This window comes from Spermophilus citellus, assembly GCF_964194105.1.
Source record: "Spermophilus citellus genome assembly, chromosome: 17".
Lineage (NCBI taxonomy): Eukaryota > Metazoa > Chordata > Mammalia > Rodentia > Sciuridae > Spermophilus > Spermophilus citellus.
Window position 1 is genome coordinate 53,129,230 of NC_138199.1, and position 20,101 is coordinate 53,149,330.

At 53.4% G+C, this 20,101-nt stretch overlaps 1 protein-coding gene across 2 annotated transcripts in view; it reads left to right on the plus strand.

Annotated features, from left to right (window-relative positions):
• Positions 1–10,131: 10,131 nt before the first annotated feature.
• Positions 10,132–20,101, plus strand: part of RARA (retinoic acid receptor alpha) — a 35,351-nt gene continuing 25,381 nt past the window's right edge. The window contains exon 1 of one of the 2 annotated variants that reach the window (XM_081270660.1): positions 10,132–10,350. The gene's annotated coding sequence lies outside the window, so the exon portion shown is untranslated. The remainder of the gene's footprint in view (positions 10,351–20,101) is intronic. The other variant, XM_081270658.1, reaches the window with a different exon arrangement.

Genomic DNA, 20,101 nt, shown 5'->3' on the forward strand with positions numbered 1-20,101 from the left:
TACTCTTTAACCTGCGCATTTTGGTAATAAAGATCCAGAACCCTGTTGAGGGCTGGGTCAAGATACTAGTTGACCTCTTAATTCTGCAGTCTTTTCTTCCACTGACAGTTGCTATTTCTAGTTATGGATATAGCTCAAAGATCTTTTTTGGTTTTTCTCCTTCCTCAGCCTCTCAGATTCTCACCGGTATAGGTATATTGGTATACCCCACACTTACACACACACACACACACACACATACACACTCCTTAGTCTAGTGATAAAATTCTGCCAGTTTTTTGGGTGTGGGTTGTAGTTCAGTGGTAGAGTGCTTACCTACATGTGTTGAGCCCTGGGTTTGAATCCCAGCACTGCAAAAACTAAACAAAAGATTTTTGCCTGTTTCCAGCTGCCAACTAAGTCATCCTGCCATTTTTACTTGCTGACCATCAATTTTCCCCTGGCATGGCCTCCTAGGCACTTAGAAATAGTAGGGCAGAATGAAGGAGACTACTATTGTCTCTGAGGAAGAGGACAGAAATGAGTATTCATCAAAAAATAACATCTCCTTCCTCAAATTCTCAGTAGCTGAATGGCTCAGCACAAGTGGTAGAGATCTTAACCTCTTCTCTAGCACCAAAGGTCCAAATCCATTGGCTCAGGGCAGGCAGGAAAAAAAATGTCTTTTCCTCCTACCCCTTGCCATCCTATCCTTAGCTTAAAGCATTCATATGCTTTATTTGAGACCAGGAATATACCTGTCCCTAGCCTATGACTGATTTCACCTTTTTTCCAGTGGGTTATTTCTCCCCCATGGGTCCTCAGTTCTGCACCTTAGGACTTCAGAGCTGATAGTAGAGGGCGGGAGAGCCTACTGTTTAGAGAGTGGACTTTAGGACCCAACGGGAACCTGTGCTTCTTGCAGCAGCCTAACCCAGAAGCAGGGGGGAATCCTGAATCGAGCTGAGAGGGCTTCCCCGGTTCTCCTGGGAATCCCATCGCCCCCCTGCCAGCACACACCTGAGCAGGTAGGATCATGCACACCCCTTCCCAATTCTCCTTTTGCCACCTTTTGCCCGGCCCCTCTGCCTCTGATCTTGCCGTTTCCCTTTTCACCAGTTCAGGCTCTCATCCCTCCTCCCCCATTTTTCACTGTGGTCCTGGGAGGTGGGAGCCTAGAAACAGTTGGGTGTCTGAAAAATCAAAACCCCTGCACCCTCCAGCACCCCTCCCACATTTCCTTGAGGCATTCTTCATTTTCTAAGAGAGGAAAGTTGGGGGAAGGTCTGCCCAGGCCCCACACCCTTTGTACCCACCTTTGCAGTATTGCCCAATACCCCTTCCCCCATCTCACCTAGACTGGATAATTGGCAAGTGTTGGGGTAACAGAAAGAGTGGAAAGAGCTTGAGGGACCTGAGCCTTCCCAAGAGATTTCTCTCTTGCTTTCCTGCCCAAAGAACTCAGGACTTTGCCCCCACTCCCTACTCACCTTGTAGGGGACCAAATATCTCCTTCCAGGTTCATGGCACACTTCGGTAGCCAAGGGCTTTGCTAAAGGGTAGTGGAGGTTATGAGCATTTTGGTGACCTTTTCCTCTAGGGTAAGTTCTTTCAACTTAGAGCCTTTATTCCTGCCAATACCTCAATGCCAATTTCAAAAAGCTCCCTCCACTCTCTGTGTGTGTGTATATGTATAAAGACCATGTGGTATAAGATCTATAAGTTTTGGGTAGAGGTTTCTGCATGCATCTCAGAGGAGAGATCCCAGAATATGGCCCAGGCCAGAAGAGGCTCAGTCCAGATGGCTGGGAAAGGGGGTGTAGACAAGACCAGGGAGGTTAACCAGCCATGCCAGCTCCCTGGGCTCCTTGGCTTTCAGAGCCTCAAGCTCCTGGTGTTACCCTACAGCTGGGAGGTCCCCAAGCTTCTGCCCTCCTGCAGGCTCTTTGGAAGAGGTCTGGATTTCACCTACTGTTTATATTGACATATTTTTCTCTTCTGTTGTGGGCTGACAGTCCCTGCTTTCTGAAGATCTAGAGCATATTCTGGTTTAGTGGGTTTATAAAAGAGGTGAATGACTTGTCTGAGAAACCATGTGTAAGGGTGTATCTTGCCTTAGGGAGTAGTAGACTATGGAGAAGTGTGATAGAGACTGGTCACACTTTGAGGGAACTCCTCAGGTTCTCAGTGTGTAGTGGGGGTGGGTGGCATGGACCTATCCGGTAACTGTCTGGGTATAAAGTGTACTCTGTATTCCTCCATGGCTCCTCGGGTCTCCTGAAGGTTGTATTTGGAGGAAAGGATAGATAATGGAGTAGCTTCAGACTTTATTCTGCTTTCGACCCAAGAAAGAAAATAGAGATTGAGTGTGAGCAGCGAATCGGGAATCAGAGGCCTGAATTTGAAACTCAGCCCAGGGTCACTTAACTCTGCATTTATAGTCTTTCCTTTTTCCACGCCTCAGTTTTTTCATTTGTAGAAATTATCAATAGCAAGCCTGGCTTGCCTGGCAGGGACACTGCCATTAAGACCCTGTAAGATAATGTATGGTAAAGCCCAGCGCAAATAGGAGTTGTGGCTGAAAGATTCTAGGATGGGATCCTTTTCTTAAATCTAGGTCAGTCTCTCTGCCTTCAGTTTCCTTCCCCCATCCTGTCCATCTGGGGGACTGAGGAAGCAGGCATAGCTGTTGCCCCAGGTACTGCAGAGTTCCCCTAATGCAGATTGTAGGTGTCTCCAGAGCACTTTGGTCAGAGTACAGATCTCTCCACCCTGCTGTTTTTCCTCTGAGGCTCCACAGCTACTCCCCTGAGCCCTGTCTCCACCTTCCTTCTGCCATTCCTGCTTTGTGTCCTTGTCTCTGTCTCTCCCCTGCTCAGTGGCCTCCTTGTCCGGCTCACTGGGCAGGAGCTCTAATCGGATTCGACAGCTGAGATATGTGTGGTGGCTGAGAGCGGGCGGGAGGGAAGCCAGTGGGAGGATGGTATGAGGGCTGCCCCTGGCATTGCCCAGGCCTCCTGAGCACCACCTTGAGCCTGCTGACTGGTTGCTTGGCTTGGCCCCAGGGAAGGGGTGCCAAAGGAAGCTCAGTAACAAATAGGCCAGGGGATGGAGATTACTGCAGGGGAAACACTGGGCACCTGAGGACCCTGTTAGTATTTGATGACCTTAATGTCAGTACCTCTGACTTTGACAAGGAGGTGAGAGTTGGGCTTACCCTACACCTTCCAATTCCTCTGGCTTCTATTTCTTCTCTCCTCTTGTTGAGAAATACATTCATTTTTCCCATCCAGCCCTTTTGGCCAGTACCTTCTTATGGGGTCACATCTGGGAGCTGCTGGGGGTGCCATGTGTCTGCGTTCATCTGGGTCATTTCCTCCCCTCTGAGGTATTTCTCTCATTCACTCTCTGGGCTAGGTGCCAGGACTCCTGGGTTTCCCGCCTGCTTCATGGACCGGGCTCCCTTGCAGGCCTCCAGAGAGTCGCTAAGCTGATTTCCTGCCTCCTGTATAGGGAGGGCATTCCCCTAGGACTGGGAGGTGTCAGGAATCCCAGGTGGGGTGGGGTGAGGGTACTGTAGTCCCTGGCACCATAGCACCCAGGCTTCTGCCTCATAGCCTCTGACTCAGCTTGGGGGCAGCGCATGCCCAACCTGGCAGGCATGGCCTGTTCTCGCCTCCAGGCTTCTATCTTTACATGTGGGTAGCCAATATCTTCTGCTATCCTTTTTAGTTTTTTTCCCCGTGGTATCTGGGGTGGCCATGGAAACCCCTGTATCTGCACCCGTGTGTTTTGGGGAGCAGGGGATTAGCATAATTGGGGCACTATTTGTCTTCCCTCCAGCTGGGCCAGGATAAAGAAAACTAGCACAAACTTCTCTACACCAATTCCCTCTGCCTCAAAAGAGCAGCCAGTGGAGCCAGGACCTGCCCTTGTGGTGCCCACAATGTGGTTGGCACTGATTTGTCAGAAATTGGGAAGGTTTCCTTCTAGACCGCTTTCGTCCTTTCTCCTCCTCCCACAGAGTAGGGGCAGCTCTGTGATGTAGGCACTTATGGGCAAACCTCCCCCTAGGGAAGGGGTGTGTGATGCCCCTGACATGGCCAAGTTGGCACTGGCCCCAGGTTGGAGTGCTGGGCATGGTTCTGAGCTGGGAGTTGGTGGGGGAGGACAGGGCAGGAGCATCCCTGCCCCCCTCATTTCCTGCTCTTTGGGCAGCTGTGGGCGAGAAAGGCTGCAGGGACTATTTTTAGTTGGTCTGTCCCCTGGCAGGAGGGACGTGCAGAAAAGCACGGGGCAGGCAGAGGGGCTGGCCAAGGTGAGGGTAAGAGGCAGGCAAAGGAGTATGTGGGGGCACAGATTGAGGCATGTTGAGCATGAGCAAGAGCTTGCTGAGAAGGGTCTGACCAGGTAGATGGGCTGGACTTGGCAGGGGAGTCCTGGGACCCCTCAAGGCTCTCTGTCCAACTTTATGGAACTGGAAGGGACTTTAGAGGTTACCAAGGTTACAGAGGTTACAGAGAGGGAAACTGAGGCCTAGAGGAGGATGTGGTGTGCCCTAAGACCCTCAACCAGCCACAGACTGCATTGAGACCTGAACCCAGGCCCCTTGGTCATTTCTCTGGTCACTTTCCCTCTCCACACCTCCTTGGATTTCCTTCCCCTGCTGCAGCGAGGGGGACCTCAGGCCAGCACACATAGTCTATTTCCCTCTCTGCTTGTTTATACAGGGTCTTGGGTAAACCCCAGCCTGTTTTGTTTATTAAGTCTCCACTGTATGGAGAGAGTCCATGCCCAGGCTGGAAGGAGGTTGGGGTTGGGGTTTGTTTGGGTGGTCTGTGGCCACTGGTGTGAATGGAGGTGCTGGACAGGTTCCAACACACTCACAGGCTGGCGAGCTGTGGGGCTTAGAGACACCTTACAGAAGGGACGTCCCTTCCAGCGCTCCATTTTAGAGAGCTAGAGAGGGTCAGGGATTTGCCCACAGTTGCAGGATGAGTTAGCAATAGATGGAAAACATGGGACACAAGTCTCTAAACTCTCCAGAGCCCTTTGTGAGTTCCCTCCTGCCAAGACCAGCGCCTCCCTCTAACAGCCCTGTGGGTCATGGTCCTGGTTTGCCACTCCCCTCAACAAAGGAAGGGAGCAGGTCTGAGGAGTGGAGAGATTAGCACAGGCTTTTGATCACTAGTCTATTTTCTTTCTTTCTTTTTCTTTTTTTGGTGGTGCTGGGGATTGAACCCAGGGCTTTGTGCATGTGAGGCAAGCACTCTACCAATTGAGCTATATCCCCAGTTCTTGATCACCAATTTGAAGGGAGCCCTCCTCTGAAGCCTGGAGGCAGGAGTGGGTATTTGAGAGTTAGGGGGATAGGGGGAGAAATTTGGTGGGGAATTGTGGTCCTTCGGAATTCAGTTTGTGTTCTATCTCCCCGAGGGCCACCATGTCATACATTTGCACAGGAAGCCATTCCTTGAACTATGAAGTGAATGGTGCTCCCTGGAGTTGTCCAGGGCCCTGTCTGTGTAACCAAGCATGGTACATCTATCTCCCCACCTTCTTTCTTCAAATCAGCTTCAGATTCAGCTGGGAGGAGGTGTTCCAGACAGCCCTTAATCCAACACCCTCTCCCCCATCCTATCTCCTGCCTCTCAACCTCTCTGGTTCCTCTGCCACACACCCCTCCCCACCAAGCAGCTCCCAGTAGGTCACAAATTATGGTGCAGGAACCCCTCCCCCAGCTCCACTCAGTTTCTCTGTGTGTGGGGGTGCTGATTTATCATGCCCCTCCCATCAGTCCTGCTGCAGTGTGTGAGAAATCAATAGTGTAAATGGATTGAGGCTGTTCAGCTTGTCAACTCCCCTTGGGCCCCACCAACTCCACTGGGACTCTTGAAGTTACTCAGTCCCCTTCCATACATATACATAGATACACACACCTAGTGTGGAGCCAGAGCACTGAGCACAGGAATTACTCTTTATGTCCATCTCTGTCTCTTTCATTCTCTTTCATATGCTGGGCTGGTCTTAGCATGACAAATACTCTTGAACATTTATTTCCTAGCTTGGGTGGAGTGGGGGTGGAGAAGCTCAAAGGGCAGTAGGCTGCCAGCCAGAGGTGGGGAGGGAGGCAGGTGGGTGAGGGAGATGGTGGGGGTACTAGCTGGAGAAGGGATTGGGTGACAGCCCACCCCATTAGCTCTAGTAACTCAATCCCTGTACCCCACCCTCCTGATTTCCCTCCCGCTCAACAACTTCAGCAGCTGTTGGCAGAAGCAAGGCTGGCAGAAGTATATGCAAGTGCATGTGTATGTATGTGGGGGGGGGGTGAGAGGGGCTGTGGGGGCAGGGGTGCTGCCAGGACATGTTAAAGGAGACTCAGCCTGGGTACAACTTGGGTGGCAGGAGGAGGTGGGGCAGGTAGGAGAGTGGGTGGTGAGTGATGGGCAGGGGGCAGGCTGCAGGAGGGCAGAGCAGCCCAGGGTCTCACAGAACTTGTCAGCACTGGAGCAGGGCCCCGTGTGATGGGGGTGGATAGTAGTGAGGGGGCAGGGACAGGCACAGCCTCAGCTCATTCCAGGATGCTGAAGCCTACCTTCACCAGGGGGCGCATGTAACCATGGAAGGGCACAGCCTGCCCCTGTCCCTGATCCCTGGACCATGCCTGTAGGGCAGTGCAGTCCCTGTGGTGACTAAGTCGCTTCTGTCCTGGGGCTGGCAAAGGGCCAGACTCTGCTCTTCTCGGTAGGTGAGTCACTGCCCTGGCATCTCCCCCGGATGCGGCTGAGTCACCCAGCCATGCCTGCTAGGCAGGTGGGCACCATGCTTGGGGAGGAGGTAGAGGGTTATATGTGTAGTCCCTAGTGCTTTCTCTGATCTCTCCTGGCACGATCTGGCCCCACCCATAAACCTGCAAAGCTAGGCAAGAATGGTGTTTCTCCCATGTGCTCTGTTGAGAGGTTAAAGGAAGAAGCTGCAGGCTACAGAATGATGTGGAATGTTTGATTTGGCGTAAATGCTGTCAGGGTTGGGCACAGGGGGCATTGGGGAAAGGACTGGGGTTTGAATCCCAGCTCTATATATCTATATGAACTTGGAAAGGTAACTTACTTTTTGAGAATATATATATATATATATATATATATATATATATATATATATACACTAAGAATTGAACCCAGTGCCTCACACATGCTAGGCAAGCGCTCTGCAACTGAGCCACCACCTCAGCCCTTGAGCCTGTTTCTTCATCTATACAATGGAAACAAGAGCCTTGCCCCCTCAGGACTGAGTCAAATGTTTGAGATGGGGCCTTGAAGGTAACTGTGAGAGGAACACCTTTTTAAAATAATCTGGGAGGCAAGGGAAAAAAAGGTTCAGATGGGGCTGGTTTCAGTAGAAGTCTCCTACCCCACCTGCATCCAGGTGGTCTTGGAGAGACAACTGTTTCCCATTCTCTCTTTAGATTTCACTTAATGAAATGCCTAAAGAGGCATTCCCACAGGCTATGAGAAGAGAAGGTCTTGTTTTGCTAGAAGGGTGGGCTCTCCTAGGGCTATTTTGTATCTCCTTTGACTACTGGGACCTGTCACTGGATGTCCTACCTATCTCTGGCTTCCTGTCAGTCTGAAAAGGGATCCTAGTTTCAGGAAACCAGGGCTCAGATGCTCTGCCAGCCTATCTCCTGTATGCAGGGGAAGGGTAGGCCTCCTGGAGGAGTGTCTTTCCTAAAGAGTAAGGTACCTCTTGCCTGGTGGCTCTTCTCCCTCTGCTGGTCTTCTGCTGCCACTTCCTGAGCACTCTTCTCCATTATCAGGGTCCTTGGTGGGAGGGGCTGGAAGCACAGCTGGAGTTCAGCTGCTACTGGGGATTGGAAATTCCTTCTCCCCCAACTTCTCCTGCTTCCAGGAGTCAATTTTGGGTAAGACTGGACCCTGGACAGGTGGTACTGGGTGCCCTGGGGAGGGAATACCCTAAAGGTGTGCTGGCTATGTGTTTGTACCTATGGGCACAGACTTATGAGTGTCTGATCCTCTGTGGGGGTGGGTTTGTGTGTGCATGAATTTCTTTCCTCATCTGCACATGGGCTTACTGCTGTGTCGATTCAGAAGCATGCCCCACCCTCTGCTTCATGCCCTTATGTGTGCACACATGTCTGCATGTGCTTGTTCTTGCTGGATGTGCATACATGTGTTTTGAGGGTGTATACATTTGTTCTCTGAATGTGCAGGTAGGTATGCATTTGTATGAAGATGTCTGAATCTCTGCGTGCACGAATGTACCTGAATCCTTATGCTGGCAGGTGTATGTGAAGGTCGTACATGTTGGAGGCAGTGTAACTGTGTATACCCACTTGCATTTTTCAGTCTATGAACATTCCCCTCTGGTCTCAGCTGGTAGGAACTAGGCTGGCTGGGAGAAGCTTGTAGAGGCTGGAAGTGGGCTGGCTCTAACCCCCTGGCAGGCTGGATCCTTACTTGAGTGGAGGCCCCTGTGGTGGATGGGGCTTAAACTGGAAGGCCCTGGGGGAGGGGGCTGGGATGGAGGGGAAAGGGTTAAGCGTCAGCGTCCACATCTGGGAGCCATTGGCGCATTCCTGCCGGCTGAGCACATGTTTGCGGATGGATCTGGACGGGACAGGGCGGGAGAGATTGGGCGGGCGGTTCGCACCGGCAGACGGAAATCCAGACGGGAGCTGGAGACAGCCCCAGCCCAGCAGGCAGGAAAGGGTCTGGGGAAACGCTGCTCGCACTACCGTGAAGGTTTTCCCTTGCGGACTTCTGAGCATAGCGTCCCACTGACACGGCCTATCCTGCCTTTGCTTCCTTCCAAGACTAGGGGGCTAACAAGACAGAGACTGCAACCAGATACTTCAATTCTAGAGCCGGTTCTGCAACCCGTGCGACCGTGGACAAAACCCGGTGTCCACTCTTGGCCTCCTTTCCTAATTTGTCATGAGGGGGTTGTCGGATTGGCGGGTCAGGATGAGAGGCTCTTCACTCGGGTGATGGCTTGGGAGTGTGGCACTTCCCTTCCAGTGGGAAGTCCTGTGGGGACACTTGTGGCCACTTCTCTGTCCTGGAACGTGGCGGTGGAACGTTCCTAGGGAACTCATTAGGCTGTTCCCTAGTGAGAGTGAGTCTGATCCCCTCACCCAGCCACCCAGGAAGGTTCTGCTAACCGTGGGGATATGATCCTCCCAAACCGAGTAGCAGGCAGGGAGGGAACTCCTGGCTGTGTTGGGGACTGGGGTCTGCAGATGAAGCATGATCCAGATCCTGTCCAGCTGGAACATAAATGAGAAACTTCTGGGTCCTCCAATCTTGCAGAGAATCTTGAGTCCAGGTTTTCTAGCATAGATGGGTACTCCTGGTCGCCCCTACTGGAAAATCAAGGGCTACCCACTTTGGGGAAACTACTTCAACAGGTCCTGGGGGTTGGGTTGGGCCAGGATTCCTCAGACCCTAAAGAACCGGAGAGTATTTTTTTTTGGGGGGGGAAGGAGGTGTCCCTGAGGGAGATTTACTCCTGTGCCCCATTTTTACAAATGAGAAAACTGAGGTCCAGAGAAGGGAATTGATTTGCTCAAGGTCACGCAGCTTTCAGATCCAGCTAATCCTGGAAAATAGTAATTATGAGATAGGGCCTTGACAGCGAGGGCACCACATTCACTTCCATATTTCACCAACTTCTTTCTTCTTTCTCTCTTCCCAGGTTTAGGTGTGGTGTGTGTGTGTGTGTGTGTGTGTGTGTGTGTGTGTGTGAAAGAGAGAGAGAGAGAGAGAGAGAGAGAGAGAGAGAGAGAGAAGAGCACGTCCCTATGAGTGTGGGCGTATGTGGTTGGAAAAGGGAGTATAGGATACCACACACTGCGATCCTTTCTCCACTGAGCCCTAGTTTCATTCTTTCCACAAAACTTCACCCGCTTCTCGCTCTGAATCTCACATTCTGGCGATGAGGGAGAGATTCTCTCAGATTCCCACGGTCTAACCTTCAGCATGGAGCGTCTCCTTTAAGACTCGCCCTTCCCTAGGTCTATTAAGGAGAGAGGGGCGGGCGTGAGCCTGAGAACCCGCCCCTGACTGGTGATTGGCCGGTGGGCGGGCAGGGGCGTTCCTGAGGGGGGCCTTCCCCCCACCCCAGCTCCATACCCTCCGCCCCCCCCAGTCTGGGGCTCCGGGTAAAGTTTCAGCCTCCGCACGTGACTCGCCATGGCCGCTGCCGTCGCCCCGCGCCCCTGAGCCGCGGCCCCCCGGACGGCTCCTCTCCCAGGACCCCACAACCCTGACGCCAAGCAGCGCCGAGGCGCCCGGTTAGGGCAGACGCCGTGCCCGCTGACTCTCCAGACGTGTTGCGTCCCCCTGCTGCGAGGTAACCTCTCCCCCGGGATTCACGGGAGCCCTCGGCTCCCTCTGGCTTCGGGGCCCGGTGGCCTGCTCTTGATAGGAGCCACGGGCAGGGACCAAGTGCCAGGCAGTTCCGACCCGAACCTGGGGGTTCCTGGGCTTCCCAGCCGTACGCCTCAGTGTCCAGGGTGGGGGAGCCCCATCTGTGCGTCTGTCTGCGCCGAGTCTTCGCGCGCAGCCTTGAGGCGTCTGGGGTAGTCTGCCGTGTGTGTCCCCGGCGCTCGAGCCGTGTCAGAACCGCCACTGGGAACTCCTGCTCTCTCTTTTTCTCCTCAAAACCAAGCAAAACAAAAAGACTTTCAAACCTGTTTGGGGAGAGATCAGATGCCCAACTGACTAGCCCCCTCCCTCCTTCCTCCTGTTACCTGAGCCGCCCTGTGGTTTGGGGAGAATCAGCAAGGGGACCCACCCCCACCAGAAAGAGCTGGATGGGGGCGGGGCCCACCCAGCTGGTGTCCCCCATGGAGTGAGGGGAGCCGTCAGAATTGGGTGCGGAGCCAGTGTAGTCGTGTGGGGGGTGTTCTTGGGTCTTGTGTTACAATGGGGTTTTGGAAGCCTTTTAGGGTGGAGGAGGACAGAATAGACTGGCCGACCTTGCTCTGCCTAGGATGTCTGGGACCTGGTGCCACCCACGAGGCTTGGAAGCTGCTAGCCAGATGTGTGTCGGGTGCGGGGGAGGGAAAAATCAGCTTGGCTATGTCCCCTCTCCTCATTTCTGGGTACTGCCCTGTTGTCAGGCTGCTCCATAGGAAGAGGGGCAGGCCCCCATTGTACTAACCTGGGGGTGGGGACCAGCTTATATGAAAAATCAGATTTTAAAAAGTCCACCAGCCTTGGAGAAGTTTCTTCATTCTTCATCCTGTCTTGGATAGGATGCCCAGTATGTTGACATGTAAGGGTACCCCCCTCACCCCACCTTGTGTCAACTCCCTCTTCTGCCATCAGGTTATCTTCTGCCTGCTGCCTGTGTGTACGCATGTATACACACACAAAGCATATAAATATGTCTGTGTGTATATATATATATATATATATATATATATATATATATATATATATAAATGTTTTCTGAGGGGATTGTACCTGAGAACACTTCCTGACTGCTCACCCTTTGTTGCTCACCCCAGCCCTCATTTCTGCTCCTGACTCCCCCCACATTAGTGGGGAGATTGAGAGAGGTCTCTTGCGCATTTTCTTGGCTGCAGTCTTTATAAGGGTATTAATACCCTTTGGGGGGAAGTGGTTCAGTAAGGACCCTCCTGGGGCTTGCTAGGAAATTAGGTTCTAGGTCCCCAAATTCCTCAAGCTCCTTCAGGACTGTATGGGGAGGCTGGACTGGGGAAGCCCCAGGTTGGAGTTGGGGTGGCTTAGAGCTTTGGGGCTTCCCCCCCTGGAGGGTTGGAGATGAGTCTGGGGGAGGAAACAAGAGAAAGTATTTGGACTTGGGATCTGGTTCTTCCTCCTGGAGGAAGAAGGGGAACGGTTGTGGAGTCAGTGAGTTTGTGGCTATGAAAGATGGTGCACAGGAGAGTTGGGACATCAGTACTGCATGAGAGTCCTGGCTATGAAACAAAGAGGTCAGTAGGGTCAGACATGAGTAGGCCTTTGGGAGCTGAGGATCTTGGATTTGCAGGGACTTTGAGGGTGTGAGCTTGTGCCTGAGGTGGTCATTGCGGGGTTGCACCACCAGACTCTTGAGGCAGTGCAGATGAAGTGGCAGTTCTGAGAGGACCCTGGGATTGGAACAGCTTAATCCTGGCCACCTCCTCCTAAATCCCTTATATCTTGCTCCCTTCAGTCTGACCCTAAATGCCCCTGCTGCCACCCTGGGATACCTCTCTAGTTTCCCTCCTACTCCCAACCCTGCGGCACTCTGGCAGGAAGCTAGCTGTAGGCAGCCCCATCCTGATCGCCCCTGTTCCTCCCACGATGGGCATAGTCACCCACTCATGCCATGACGTGGTTCCTGCCACCCAGTCTACTATGGGGGAGATATTGTCTGAGTGGCCTTCAGGTTTGTTTGGGGGATATCAACCCAGAGCCCAGTTAATTAGCTCCCCTTCCCTAAACCTTTTGGTCTCTGAAGCTGGCTCTACTCTGTGGGATCTATCTCCCCAGGCCACTCTTTGCTCAGGTTCTAGAGTCTTAGGTGGGATGGTCCTCAGAATTATGTGATGTGAGGGTAGGGCAAATACAAGGCTCAGTATCCAGATTTCTTCCCTCTGGGAGGCATGAGCAGGGCAGGACTTAGGCTTGGCTGGAGGGGTAGATATGTTGAGGGCTGCCTTGTGGAGTCTGGTTGGGAGCACTGCTTGGGATTTAGGGTGACGGGCATTTGGGGAAGATAATCCTCTCCCTGTGACGAGGAGTAAGTGGGATAATCTCCACTTGCCCAGTACCTCACGCCCCTGTCTGGTGGTAATGGTTTGGGAGTGTGGGAAGTTGGCAGGGCCCCTGGCAAGACGTCCAGAGTTGTCTTGGCTTACTGGGTTTTGGGAAAGGAGTGTGGTAACTGATACCCTCAGCTCCCAGGGCTTTGGCTGCACATCCTCTCTGACGCCTGCTCCTTCCTCCCTTTGCTCTCCTCTCCACCCTCCGGCTGCTGTCTGGAGCACACAGGGTTTGTGGGGGGGATGTGGGGCGGAGGGTAGAGACTGGATCTCTGTGTGTGTCCAGGGAGTGTTCTGGGAATTGGCAGGACTGACTGAGGGTATTTGGGTGTCTCTGCAGGGTGGGCGGCATGTGGGGACCTGGCCCAGAGTGTGAGAATGTGTCAGAGTCGGTGTGTCTGTCCCCAGTCTGGCTTGGGTGTGAGTGTCTCTTGCTTCGTCTGGATCTTGCCTCCTGCTCTAGTCTTCATCCCCCTCCTTCCCTCCACCCCAACCAGGACCGCCTGCTTACTCTCCTTCTCCCACAACTGGAGCCTCCCTTGCCTGTTCCTGGAATTTGGAGAGGAGGAGGAGGAAGAGGCAGGCAGACAGACCTCCCACACTCTAGCCTGCCCGCCCGCCCGCCCGCCTGGCATCATGGGGAAATGAAATAGGTGCTGTGGAACTAAGTTTTCCCTGGCTTCCCCAGACTCTCTTGCATACAGTAGCCAGCTCTTACAGACGGGCCATGGGCTGCCCGCCTCTCTGGGCAATGACTCTCCTTCTACTTAGTGTCCTGCCCCACAAGGCCCCTGCTGGACCTCCAGGCACCACTGTTAGCCTGGGGAGCCAGTAAGGGGATTAGGCTGCTGCCAGCTTGGCCAGCACCTGTTGCCAATCCCAACCCTGTAACTGGAGCTGGCTAGGGAGGGGGCTGCAAAATGACAGGTGGAATTTCTGCAGCTAGGCAACCTTCCCACCCAGCCCCCAACTGGATAAGTCTTTCCTTTCTGGCCTGAACAAGGAAAGCCTGCCCACTACCTCCCCAAGTGTCAAGATGATCTTAGGGTTGATGCCCAATGACTCCCATACCCATCACTGACTGCTGAGCCGGGATGCCCTCCTTCAAGTTTTCAGAGCTCTGCTGCTTTGCAGGCTAGGGATTGTGTGTGTGTGTGTGTGTGTGTGTGTGTGTGTGTGTTGGGGGATGGCTGGGGGTGGTTCTCTGTTAATGTTTTAATTGCATAAAAACTGGGAGCTCAGCTCTGGACCAGTGGGGAGTCTGGGTCTGGCTGGCCGCCCAGTTTGGGCTAAATATAGTCTGGGACATCTGCAGAGAAGAGGAGGGGGGTGGAGGGAGGTTCCATTCCCCCCACCTCCAGCCAAGGTGCCCTCGTCTGGGCAGGCACCTTGGAGCAGGGAGGGGGATTCCTCAGCACAAAAGGCAGAGGAGAGGTAGCAGGGGCTAGGCACAGTTGGAACCGTACCTACCTGGAGACTAGTAGATACCTGAGATGAACCCAGAGGCTCATTAAAGGACCTGAATCGGGTGTGCCTGCTGGATCCTCCCCCCCCCAACCCGCCCCCCCCCCAGCTGCCTGAGGTCAGGTTGTCTCCATATGTCACTGCGCCCATCCAGCGTTGTGTCACAGTGACCCATTCACTGTGTGCCTGTGTGTACACACCTACCTTGGAGTGGCTTATTTCTAGCCCCTCCCCCTGAGGCCTCTGTCCCCTGGGTCCTACTGCAGGTCCCCAGCCCTCCTTTCCTCTGTCCCTTGCCCCACAGCGAAAACTTCAGTCCAGGAATCGAGACTTGAGAAGGGGAAACTGCGGTGGGGAGTTCTCTGATCTCCAGTCACGGCAGGAAGTGGAGAGGAGGGGGACCGAGGGGGGAACAGTGAGTGGCAGGCAAGGAGGGAGGGCCCTGTCAACCCTGCACTGACTGACCGTGCATATGGTGATGGAGGATGGCAACCCTCCCAGCGGTGCTCCCTTTCCCTCCAGCTCCAGGTGGAGGAAACTTGAGGGACAGCTGATTCCCCAGGGGTGTGAACAATCTTTGTCACCCCCCCAACAGTGAGAAAAAAAATGTCTTCCTGTCACGTGGCTGTCACTTCCTGTCCCACTGTGGTTCCCTGGGTGTTTGTTGTTGGTTGTCATGGTGATGGCTGCTGTAGGCACTACCCCTGGTTCTTGTGGGGAGAAAGCTGCCCCTCCCCTCAAAGCCCACAGTTGGGAGGGGGACTTGGGGGGCCTGACTAGGGGGCCTTTTCAGGCTGAGTGTGTGTGGTCTCTGATGCCCTAGGTCCCCCAGGGCCCCCCAGACTTTTGTCTGTGGGAAGGAGTCACAGCCACCTACTCAGACTGAGTGTTGGGGAGATTGTGACCGCATGCATCTGGCTGTGCTTGACTATGGCTGTGACTGTGCATCTGACTGATTTGGCGGCCCCATCCCTTCCAACCCTCTGCTTCCTAAGATCCCAGTTCACGAAGCCCCTGCCTTCCCTATTTCCCTCATACAGTTTGGGAGCCCTCTCTCATCTTGTGTTTTGATGGACACCACCTTCCCCAGGGAGTTTCTGTAGCTTCTTGGGATCAAGACTGGAGTGTGGAGGGACTCTGGGCAGGGTCCCCTGTGTGTTTTGGGGGTGGGAATGGATCTGTAGACTGTGCTTTCTCCTACACAGAACCAGTACCAGCTTCTCCCTTATCCTGCACCCTTGTTCTTTAGGGAAGGCCATGAGCTCTGTGACCAGATTTCCCCACCCACTGTGGGCTTCCCTGATCAGCTGGGGACAAGAGATTCCCCTTAGTTCTAGCCCCAACTGAGTGGTTGGGTGTGGAGTAGGAAGTTCCTGGGGGGTTGATGGGTGTGGGGTATGGGGCGGGGCACAGTCTGACTCAGGCCTAGTCTGGGGTCGGAGCCAAAAGGATATCCTGAGGTAGGAAGGGGGCTGTTCCTGGCTTCCCTGCAGCTTAGGTCCCCAGGGAAGGATGCTGGGAGTGGGCTGGTAGCATCTAGTCCTGTTGGCAGTTTGCCCTAGGATTCAGAATATGGCAGGCTCAGGGTTGGGGCCCAGATGAGGCCATGAGTGGGTGAGTGCTATTTGCTGTTCTGTCCCATTTCTCTGTGAGCCTTCTGCTCCCCAGTGCTTCCTGCTCGGTGTATTGCCCAGAGGCGGGGGACAGGGGCAGCTGCCAAGGTGAGGGTGGGGAAAGCCCCATGCCAGGCTGGGTGTGATGATGGTGGTTTCCAAACTGGGGGGTCCCCTTAGTGCCCCTCTGGTCCCCCACCAGACAGAGGTGCCTTTGTGTGGCCCATACACTCCTGTGGTCTGGCAGTAGCCTCAGCAGGCTCATTTCTTCCTCTTCCTGTTTTCTTCCTTCCCCATTTGGTCCCTCTCCCTGAATCCTGGGCTGCCCCCTGCCCTTTCACCTACTCTGTGCTTCAAAGGAAGACCTAGTGGGGGGTCTTCAGCTCTGGTTCTGGGTGGGCATCGCAGCTACCCTGGGCCTTAGAGGTCCTTAGCATGGCTCCAGAGGGCTCTCAGGTGCCATCCTTGGGGGTACCTGGCAGATATCCCCACTTCTTCCTCCTAGAACCTGACCTGTCCTGGGCTTGGGTTCCTGCCTAGATTCAGTCACTGCTGACATTGTGGGGACTGGGAGCCAGGCAGCTCTGTGGACGTGGGGCAGGACTTGGGGCTGTGTGGAGTACATATTGCAGGGACAACCATTCTTCTGGAATAAAGTGCTGTCTTGAGGCAGTGGGCAGTGGGAGGCCCCAGCAGCACTACTGCTCTCCCCTGATGTCTGTGAGGATGTGCTCAGGGCCTGGACATACTGGTGCAGGTTTTCAAGCCAGTCCTAGCTACAGAGAAGCTGGGATTCTGTGAGGCTGGTAGTGAAGAGGTACCCTCCACCTGTACTAGCCTCCCCCAGGTGATCCTTCTCAAGCCCTCCTCAGGTGTTCTATTTGAAAATGAGGCTGGGCTTGCTTTGGAGGAAGAGTGAGAGCCATGGCTAGAGCGGCCTCTTGCAAAAAGGAAAAAGGGAATAGTGGTCATCATGCTCCCCAGCCCAGTCTGCAGATGGAGAAGAGTGGGGGAGGGGAGAGGTTGTGGCTTTGTGTGTGTGAGTGTGTTTTCCTGGAAAGTTTATAAATAGTTCCAGCCCACTGTTCTAGTTTGAAATGTGCCCTGTCCCGCCCTGCTTGGCCAGCTCGGCCAGCTCAGCCAGCTCCTGGCAGAGTAGGGGGTCCAGAGGAGGCAGGGCTTTGTTTCTGCCAGAGCTGGAGTCCCTCCCACCCAAGTTGAGCTTGAGCTCTGAGTGTCATTTGCATATGATTCATTAACTGTCTAGAATGCTTAGGAAACCCCCTGTCTCCCCTTCTTATAAACTCCTCAATCCTTGCCTCTTTCTCTCAGTCCCTCCGGAGGGGACTGCTTGACTTCTATTCCTGGGCAACTGTTGTTTCAGGGAGCCAGGGGAACAGAGAGGAGAGAATGAATGAAGAAGAAGGCAGGCTGGGCCCAGCTGAGCTTGGGGATCCCTGGCTCCATTCCCCTGAGGATAGGGGAGGAAATGGTCTATTTCTCTTCCCCTTCTTCCCTCCCCAAATCCAGAGATTTCCCTTTTTTGGTTTGTGAAATTCAAGAAGGGAATTTGGGAAAGGGTTGTGGTCAGGCCTCCACCCACACCCCTAATATCCGTCTCCCACATCCCTCTCCTCTGTCTGGGGGAAGCAGACCCTGGAAAATGGGTAATGTTTCCTCCCTGCCCTGTCCACAGAGGCGAGCAGGAGATGACCAAACTGCTGAGGCCCTGGGTGATAGTGAAAGGCGCAGGGAGGGAGGGCCTAGGTGCCCAGTTCTCCCCCTGCACCAGGCTTCTGCTAGGTGCTTTCCAGGGCTTCATCTCTTAAATCCCACAACCAGCTGTTGAGGTAGGCAGTTCACAGGCTAGAAAACAGATGCTTAGAGAGGTTAAGTGACTTGCCTAAGGTCGCCCAGAGTGGCAGAGCTGAGATTTGACCTCTGTTTTTTTCCTGTCATTTTTATGGTTCAGTCAACTCTTTACCTTTTTCCTCTAGTGTGTGTGACTCTAGGGTGTGATCCTGGCACCTTTTAGAGGTGAAAGAGGCCCCAGCAAACAGGGGCACATGGCTAGTGATAGGCATTCTCGCCCCCACCCTTTTCTTTTGGGCTCAGTATATTGGAGTTGTGGGTCTGTGGTTTTTCTCTCTCTCTAGGGAGGGTGTCGTGGGCAGTGGAGGTGGCTGGCATAGGGTGGGGGTTGGATGTGGGTAGTTTGTTTTCCCTCTCTTTGGTGCTGGTTTCGATTCTCTGATGGGGCCTTCTCTACCCCTGTGTACAGGGTGTTGGGGCCCAGGCCCCTCCATGAGGGTCATGGCTCCTAAGGGACTTCTGAGGCAGGGCCTGTGCCCTTTCAGTCCCATCCACCATCATCCCTGTCCTTGCCCATCCCTGTTCCTTGGTTAGCCTGGCCCTTGGCCCATTTCTATGACCTTTGCCCCCTCATTTGGTTCTGGGTCCTCCCTCCCCAGGGAGCTGAGCAGCTTTGTACTGAAGTCTGCTGCAGGCTGAGCTGGGTTAGGCTATTGGAGGTTCTGGTAGGGGGCAGGGAAGGACTTTCAAGCCTGTCCCTGGGGTGTTTGTCTGGAGGGGGAACCTTGAAACCTGATCCACTTTCAAAGTCTTCAGGATCAGAATTGAGGTGTTAATTCTAAGGTGACTGTAGTTACCTCTTTTCTAGGAGCAAGGCTGAGTTCCAGAAAGTGCCCAGCTGGGCTCCAAACAGTCCAGGCTGGGTGTCTCCCAAACCCCCAAAGCCTGGGGTCTAGAGTGAATGGCTTTCTGGGTCTCAGCCTTGGCTCAGGAGGCCTCACTTTGGGTCAGCTGCTCCCTGGGCTTCACCTCTAGGGAGGCAGGCTCTGGATGTGAATCCATTTAGTCTGGATCCTGGTTGTGCATGGGGAGGCAATGTACATGGGCTCGGCTCACAGGGAGGACTTTGGAGCATTTCTTGGCAGAAGAGGTAGACAGAAAGGCCAACCTGGCTGTGTGAGGGCCAGGGAATATGCACTTTGGGAAACTGTGGGACTATCGTTGTGTGTCTTCTGGGAGTGTGTTCAGGGGCCCATGCAAATTCTGAATTGTGTTCACTACATGGTGGAGCCCAGGTGTGAGACGGTATCTCGAGGTTCCCTCTCCTCACGTGCATGCCTGCACACACAGGCTGGGGTTGCAAGCATGCTCTTGCCCACCTTCATGCTTTCTATAGACCTACATGGTGTGAGTTTCTGCAAGTGCATGGTCTATGTGTGTGAGGGTCCAACTATAGACACTTATGAGGTTTGGCCAGCCCCTCCTTTGCTTGCCTGGCTCCCCCAGCTCAAGTTCCCTTTGTGTGTGGCCCCCCTGGAATAGGGGGTAGGGGGGTAGGGTGGCAGCTGGTAGCTGGTCCAGTGGGTGGGGCCCCTTTTTCTCTGACTTTGCTTTTTCTGCCTGGGAGGGAATCAGCAGGGCCTGGGAAGGGAAGAGGGCACCTCATTCTGGAGTGAGAGTGAAGAGAGAGGCCTTGTGCTTGTCATAATAAGTAACAGTAAAAAAATCACGGTCATTAACAAAATCCAGATTTTACTCCAGAGGCAGCTGCTTCCTTCTTAGCCAGTACCTGTTCCTTCCCTTAATCTCTCCATCAGTCTGACACAGGCTGGCTGGCTGGTCCAGCTGGGCTCAGAAGTCTTGGCCTCTTCCATAGTGGCCTTGGCAGAAAATCCCCCATCCCAGTCCTGGTCTCCAGCCAAATGCTGGCCATGTACGTGTCCTCTGGTTTCTGGGTTTGAGCCTAGGGCTTGGAGCTTGGTACCTGGTATAACCTAAGCTCAGTGGGTGAGGATGGAGGATGTTAGAAAGGGTCAGTCCTTATTTTGGGTCTCTGTAGCCCTTTTTCTTTTCTTTTAACAGCTTTATTGAGACGTAATTCACAAACCATAAAATTCACCCATTAAAGTATATAATTCAGTGGCTCTAGTTTATTCACATGGTTGTGCAACTGCCACAACACTTTTTTTAAAAATATTTTTTAGTTGTAGAGGGACACAATAGTTATTTATTTATTTACTTATGTTTGTGTGGTGCTGAGGATTGAACCTAATGCCTCACACTTGCAAGCAGGCACTCTGCCACTGAGCCGCAATTCCAGCCCCACAGTCACTTTTATGGCATTTTCTTTTTCTTTCTTTCTTTTTCTTTTTCTTTTCTTTTTTTTTTTTGGTACTGGGGATTGAACCCAGGAGTGCTTTACTCCTGAGCTATATCC